This window comes from Mus caroli, chromosome 13, assembly GCF_900094665.2.
Source record: "Mus caroli chromosome 13, CAROLI_EIJ_v1.1, whole genome shotgun sequence".
NCBI lineage: Eukaryota > Metazoa > Chordata > Mammalia > Rodentia > Muridae > Mus > Mus caroli.
In genome coordinates, this window is record NC_034582.1 from 46,949,790 (window position 1) to 46,957,457 (window position 7,668).

The following is a 7,668-nucleotide window of genomic DNA, read 5'->3' on the forward strand; positions in this document are numbered from 1 at the left end:
ATTCAGACGGACAGGGCTTTTTTCTTTTCTTTTTTTTTTTTTTGGTTTTTCGAGACAGGGTTTCTCTGTGTAGCCCTGGCTGTCCTGAAATTTACTCTGTAGACCAGGCTGGCCTCAAACTCAGAAATCTGCTTGCCTCTACCTCCCAAATGCTGGGATTAAAGGCATGTGCCACCACTGCCCGGCTGGGCTCTTCCTATTTAGTGTGGCTCTGAGTGCTCGAAACTGCCTGTACTTTCAAATTCCTCAAATCTAAGGAACCCGAGAAACATCTGATAGACCAACAAAACTCAAAGACAGACCGTCAAAGAGAAAGAAGGGAAGGAGGAGGAGAAGGAGGAAGAGGAGAAGGAAGAAGAGGAGGAGTAGGAGGAGAAGAAGGAGAAGGAGGAGGAGGAGGAGGAAGAGGAGGAGAAACAAGCTGATACTCAGAACCTCAGCACCAACTGCAGACTTCCTCAGGAATAATGAGGCCTTGGCTACTGAGATGACGCAGGCCACTCTGCAAGCTTAAGGACTTGGGTCACAATCCTTGGTACCCATGATGGAGAGAGAAAACCAACTCTGAAAGTTATGCTTTAATCTCCACAGGTAAGCCATTGCATGCACATGCCTGGACTCACACAAGGCCCCTGCCCAGACTGCACCCAGATAGCCATGAAAACTGAACGTGTATAACCGGCTCGCACACTCCCAATAGGGCCCTACTCCTTTATCACAGCCTTGGCAGGCTGTCTCTGTGAGAAGCAGCAGAGGGAAGAGGAGTTTTATACACTATTCTGGTTCCTTCTCTTAGCTTTGTCCAATTAAAATGCATCCCAAATCCTGGGTAGAGAGCCATCTCTCAAGTGCCACGCCTCACTGCAGGAAGGTGTAGTACGGCTGGCATGGCCCACACCAAGTTCATGAGAGGAAGTGCTGGTCATCATACAGACACACACCCACAGGGACACAAGTGACACAGGACACACAATCACACACAGTTAAGCACGGTGATGCAGGACACACAGGCATATAGACAACTTATCACACAGATGTAGAGCCATGAACACACAGGGACACACACACATACACACAGGGACATGATGGACACATGCTATTCCTACACCCCTAAAGAGTAGAGCAAGCACACATGAAGTGCACACAGAACCATCATACCATTAGCAGCCATCACTTGGGAGGAATGGGAGTTGGAGGACATGGAGACAGGGAAGGGAAGACCATCTAGGAACCTCACTGTCTAGCATTAAAGCCCGGTGCCGCCCTGAGGGACAACAGCCTTGGCTCCAATGAAGATATAGGAACAAGATACCTGACAGTCCACCAGACCCAATGGAGGCTTCAAGAAGGTATCGCTTGCCGAGCTGGACATAGAAATCATACACGGAATGATTTACCTGTGCCGTGAGTCTCTGGGGTTGTTCCTGGCACCTTTAGAATGGAAGCTTCAGGAAGACATCTCTGAAAGTAATGAGAGACTAAGAGTCAAGCCCCTGGGTCCTCCACCCTCACGGGGCACTTGGCTTTCAGACAGGCACTAAATACAAACTCCTGCCACCTTCTTAAACTTAGGGCCCCAAGCAGATGACCTCTCTATCCAGTTCCTGCGGGGCTTGTTCACTGCACCAGAAGTGAGGTGCCGGGCAGCCAGCAAAGGGGAAGCCTGGGTCAGCTGGTGCGCGCGCTTGCTCACCTCACCACAGGCACCACAAATAACCACTTCTCTTTTCTTTCCTTCTCCTTCTCCTTCAAAAAAAAAAAAAAAAATCAGGCCAGAGAGGTGGCTTGGAGAGGGTTTAGAGCACTGGCTAATACTACTGGCTGTTTTTCCAGAAGACCTGAGTTCAATTCCTAGTACCCACAGGGTGGCTCAAGATCTCTAGCTCAAGATCTGACAACCTCACAGAGACCTATATACAGGCAAAACACCAATTCACATTAAAATATAAACAAACAGACAGACAGACAAATAAAAGCAATTTTGGTCAGGCTAAGTAGTCCGTACGAGCTTCAAACTCGATATCCTCCTGCCTCAGTCTCCCCAGTGCTGGAGATTATGGGTGTGTGTCACCACACCCAGCCACCACAGCCACTTTTGATCATGTCTACGCATACTGCCCCACCGCAGAGAGCAGAGTCCATACATTAGAAAACTTATCACTAGGCTCAGTTAGAAAGCCTGCCTGGCATGCAAAAGGCCCTGGGACCTATCCCCAGCACCGCATAAACTGGGCACGGTGGTGTGAGCCTGTAATTCCAGCCCTCCATCGGGAATTCAAGATCATCTGTGGCTGCAGAGTGGATTCAAGACCAGCCTGGACTACAATGAGAACCAGCCTCAAAAACGAAACCAGTCTAACCAAGTCGTATTATTCCTTTCAGATGTTTAAAAACTTAAATAAGACTTAATTTATTGCATATGTCCATGTGTGGGCACATTCACGTGACAGCACGTGTGGAAGTCCAAGGGTAACTTGTAGGAGCTGGTTCTCTCCTACCTTGTGGGACCCAGGGATCCAATTCAGGTCACTGAGACGGGCAGCAAGCTCCTTTTGCTGGCCGAGCCAGTTCATCAGTCCTAATTTCAGATCTGTGCCCCCTTCATCTTCCCAAGGAAACCAAGAACCCACAGACAACATAGTCATAAGAATTAAATGGGTGCTCAGCCCGAGTCTTGGTTGATTTTAGGTAGTTAGTTCTGAGACAGAACTCGGAGGCTGGTTCACACCGGATCAGCAGTCCTCCTCTAAGGTCTACCTCAGCCCCTCTCTTATCTCTTGCGATCAATTTTTTGTTGTTGTTGTTTTGTTTTTGTTTTTTTGAGGCTGGGTTTCTCTGTATAGCCCTAGCTGTCCTGGAACTCACTCTGTAGACCAGGCTGGCCTCGAACTCAGAAATCCGCCTGCCTCTGCCTCCCAAGTGCTGGGATTAAAGGCATGCGCCACCACAGTCCAGATTGCAGTCGTTTTAAAGCTAAACAGAAACAAGTACCCACTGTGGAGTAGGGCCAGGCATTTGTATGTATCCATCAGCATCTGGGACAGAGGCCTCCAAACAGACTCCCTGAGCCCACTGACCCCACGCTGCCTGGGGCAGAGGGATAACCTTGGCTGTGGCCAGCTGGAGGCTGAGTGTTGGAGGGGGAAGCTTCCGGAGCAGCACCGACTGAGCCCAGTCTCCCCTAGCGTGCTGGATCGCATGCCATCTCCAATGGCAGTCTGCAAATGATATACGGTGACTCACTCAAGGGTCTCTCCTGTCCCAGGGGTAGCAGCTCTCCTGGGGTTAGGATAGGAAACAGCTTAGGGGGATAAAGGAAGGGACTGACACGGACTGGAAAGGCTCAGAGAACACAGCAAAGGCCTAGAATTATGATATGGAAAGATTCCCTTCCACATGCTTGTCACTTCCTGAATGAAGGACCAGCCAGGGCTGACAGTGTGGTCCGGGTTTCTGTGTCCCTGTGACACTGACTGGCTCTGACACTTGGACTCACTGTCTGTACCCACTTCCTGCCCACCAAGGCTCCAGTGTCCTTGTCCAGTCTCTGGCCCTAGCCAGCTCCAAATTCAAGTCACAACCAGCTTTTGGCTGCAGCAGCCTCCCAGACCCTGAGTCTTCAGCTTGTAGCTTCCCCTCACTCAGACTTTTTTTTTTCCTGCTTCCGCAACACAAAAACCACACAAGTTATAATTAGTCTCCCACCCCAATCACCCTACCCATGGAATCCTCCTGTGTGGGTTTAAGATGCCACCTTAGCCTTCTCCTTAACAAAGCACCTCCTGTGGCTCGAAGAAGGAAGAAAGACACTCATAAGAAGAGAGCAAGCTTTCCATTTTCAGAAGCCAGAAGCCTCCCTGCCTCTTACTTCTAGGACAGCAGCACAGGGGTGGGGGGTGGGGGGTGGGAGGGTATATTCCCAGCAATAACTGGATCAAAGTTTGGCGCCTCCAAGCTGGGTGGTCTTAAGGAAGTTGCTGGGCCTCCCTGAGTCATTTTCTTCCTTCAGAAAAGGGAAGCTGAGAAGTAACACTGCTCACCTCTGAGATTCTGAGGCTGATCTGTGTGAAGAACTTAATCCCAGGCATGACGCCCAAGGAAGAGCTAGCTGGTGAGTGTTAACTGGGTGGCAATCTTGCTACTGGTAAAATGTAGCCTGTCACAAAGGCTTCCCTGAGATGGCTCAGCCACGGGCTAAAAGAGCAGAGTATAGCTGCACTGGGCTTTAAGCGAGCCTGGAGCATTTTAAGGGTCCAGTCGGGGCTCAGGCTGTGTGCAGCTCAGGGGCTGGAATGGCTGACTAGCCTTCGAGAAGTCTAAGATAAGAAACCCACACTGTTTAAAACTGGTTTTGGTGATGGCTGCAGGCTCATAATTGTAGCTGTGGAGTCTAAAGGAAGCAGGGCAGAGTTCAAGGTTATCATCAGCTCCACAGCAGAGTCAAGGCCAGCCTAGGCTACATGAGACCCCACCCCCACCCCTGGCTCAGCAGCTCTTCCCTATATGCAACAAAGATTTTGAACCACTAAATCTTGCAATGACCACAGGCCTGGATGACACGTATGTTAAATTCCAGAACATTTATCACTCTCCGTGGCAAGCACGGGTTGGACAGAGCACAGGAAGACACTTGGAATGGTGGAATATAGCAGAAGGCCACCACAGGGAAGGGACCAGAAGAGCAAGGCAGCAGCTCTGCCTGTGGGCCGGGGATCCTTCTGCCCTGCAGCTCTCAAACCCAGTTCATGCATAGGTGATGGATGAGCGCACAAAGCCAGAGAGGGCAGGGCCTCGGCCAACCAGGATTTGTTTTCTAAGTCCCCAGACCACAAAATGCTGCCCTAGCGGATTCCTTTCATCTATAGCAACTCCTCAGAAACTTACAGCAAAATTACAAGGCCAGGCATGAGGGTCATAATCATGATTCGCCAGACAGGGCCCAGGTCAGTGGGAGGTTATCTCCTCACTCCTTTCTGAGGATGTGGTACACCCATGGGAGGAGCTGCCTGTTCTCCGTATGTACGGCCCAGTAAGCAAGCTCCCCTAGTTTGCCTCATCAGGGTTTCCAGTCTGTCTAACTGCCAACTGTCAATTGTCACACTGTGTGTGGGTCACCCTGACTATCAACAGATCCCTGCCTTCCACCAGAAACCCCCAAACCATACCCTAGCAACTTCACTGCATCTTAAGGTTCTGTTAACTCACTTTCTCTCTCTCTCTTTCTCTCTCTCTCTCTCTCTCTCTCTCTTTCTCTCTTTCAGCTAGGTTTTACTGTGTCACCAGGCCTGGCCTCTGAATCCTAAACATAAGCTCTCCCTGCCTCGGCCTCAGGATAAAATGTATCCCTGCTTCTTTTGTTTTGTTTTAAATTTGCTTTTTTCAAGACAGGGTTTCCCTGTGGAGCCCTGGCTAACCTAGAACTCAGTCTGTAGATCAGGCTGGCCTCGAACTCCAGAGATCCACCTGCCTCTGCCTCCTGACTGCTGGGATTAAAGGCGTGCGCCACCACTGCCCTGCTCAGTGTCTCTGCTTCTTAACCACAGTGGAACCAAAGCAGCCAATGTTTTGTTTTTTTTTTTTTGGTTTTTTTTTTTTTGGTTTTTCGAGACAGGGTTTCTCTGTACAGCCCTGGCTGTCCTGGCACTCACTTTGTAGACCAGGTTGGCCTCGAACTCAGAAATCCGCCTGCCTCTGCCTCCCGAGTGCTGGGATTAAAGGTGTGCGCCACCACGCCCGGCTCGCAGCCAATGTTTTTAATCGACGCTCAGCATGTAGTCACTGTGGATGGGTGGACTGAACACCAGAGGGTGAGCCAGGAGATGAAACGGCTACCTCACACATGGCTGTGAGGGTGTCGGGGTTTCATTTGACCCAAGACAGTTATGGTTCAACTGTTGCCATGGGTTTGTTTGTTTGTTTGCTTTTTCCAGCCAGAATCTCTATGAACTTCCAGTCTCCAAATACCAAAAAGGCCCTCGGGCAAGATGTAACAGGCTATCAAGATGACTCAGCAAGAATGAGTGCCTGTCATCAAGTCCTCTGACACAAGTGCTGTGGCACACAGGCTTGTACATGCATGTGCCTGGGAGTACACACACAAGAACACTCCAGAGGCTGGTTTGCTGTTATCCATAAATTATAAACTATTCCCAAACTCACTTTACCCGGTCTCTCAACTCACGGGAGCTTTTTTTTTTTTCCTGACTTCCTTTAACCTTCCTAATGCTGTGACTCTTTAATACAGTTCCTCATGTTGTGGTGACACACCCCCCCCACCCAATCATAAAATGATTTCCTTGCTACTTCATAACTGTAACTATCTGTTATACAGTGTATCTGACCCACAGGTTGAGAACCACTGCTCTAGCGTGACACAAGCATCCGGAAACCATTTTGGATGAGTCCATGATCTGGAGTGGCCCTCGCATCTGTTACACATACCTGAAGTCACTGGAGGCAGGAAATGATCCATAAAGACATAAAGATGGCTCCTATCAGAACAGCATTCGCTGTGTTGCTGAGGCAGTGGGCGGGACCCAAGAACCCATCTTCCAATAGAAATGGATCCAGGGAGAACTCACTATCATTAGACCAAGGGAATCCCAGAAATCAGATTGCTCTGCGCATTACAAGCAGGGAAGGAGCAACTGGAGCCTCACTGACCAGCTAACGAGAGCCACTCTGGTCCTGACAGCCTAGATAGGGAAACCCAGGTCCTACAGCTCTGGGTTGACTTAAAGACCTTAGCCCTGAGTACCTGTTGAGTCTGGTGAGCCTCGTAACAGGACGGTCCTGCAAGCAGCCAGGCATGCCAGAGTAGGTGAGAGGCCTCCTGTTCTGTGCTGTGTCAATTCCTAGATGATTCAGATAGTGAAGCATGGTGGGTCAGTCACAGGGAACAAGGGAGAGCTGGTGAGTCACTGTCACCAGACACAGTAATGCACCTGCAGAGGGATATGGCCACTGCTGCATCTCTTGGGGCCACAGGAAGGAGATGGACTCATCCCCAAGTACAGGGAAAGAATGCTGACTGGACATTCAGATCTGCCTCCTGCCAAGCCTAGAGCAGCGAACTTTAGAATTCCCAGGAATCCGCATCACCTAGAAAAGCCAAGATTCTAGAACATTCTTTCACCATGATAATCCAGGCTGCAAATAATCTCTGCCTCAAGACAACAATTTGTCCTCAAGTGAGCTCAGCACCCACCCCAGAGGCCTGGAACACTCCAGGTCTTTCCACACTGATGACTGTGGTGAGGTGTCTTAGTGAAAGAAGACGCCTCACACGTATCCACCAGTCCCATTCTGTCTTCTCCCCTGTCCACAGGCAGAAAATAGTGCAAGTAACAGGCTTAAGGCCCCAAATAATGCAGACCAGGGGCAGCTGTGCAAGATGAAGAGGCTCCATTCTTGGAACTACAGGGGCTCCCATGGTGTCAGGATTGTTTGTTAGGCATCCGTGTGTTTAAAGGCAAAGAAAGTCAGGGCTCTCGGAGGTAGCTCAGCGGGTTAAGTGCTTGCCATCCAAACCCGAGGACTTACATTCAATCCATAGAGCCCACGTGAAAGCCTACGTGTAAGCCGGGCGTGGTGGCACACGCCTTTAATCCCAGCACTCGGGAGGCAGAGGCAGGCGGATTTCTGAGTTCGAGGCCAGCCTGGTCTACA

The 7,668-nt window shown here is 50.1% G+C and overlaps 1 protein-coding gene across 7 annotated transcripts in view; it reads right to left on the bottom strand.

Moving 5' to 3' along the window:
- Positions 1-7,668, bottom strand: part of Sema4d (semaphorin 4D) — a 109,888-nt gene that overhangs the window by 48,154 nt on the left and 54,066 nt on the right. For 4 of the 7 annotated variants that reach the window (XR_003834629.1, XM_021180322.2, XM_021180319.1 and 1 more), the window contains exon 3: positions 1,398-1,461. The exons of 2 other annotated variants lie outside the window; for them this stretch is intronic. The gene's annotated coding sequence lies outside the window, so the exon portion shown is untranslated. Of the gene's footprint in view, positions 1-1,397; positions 1,462-6,757; positions 6,855-7,668 lie in introns of those variants that run through there. One more of the 7 variants, XM_029468171.1, reaches the window with a different exon arrangement.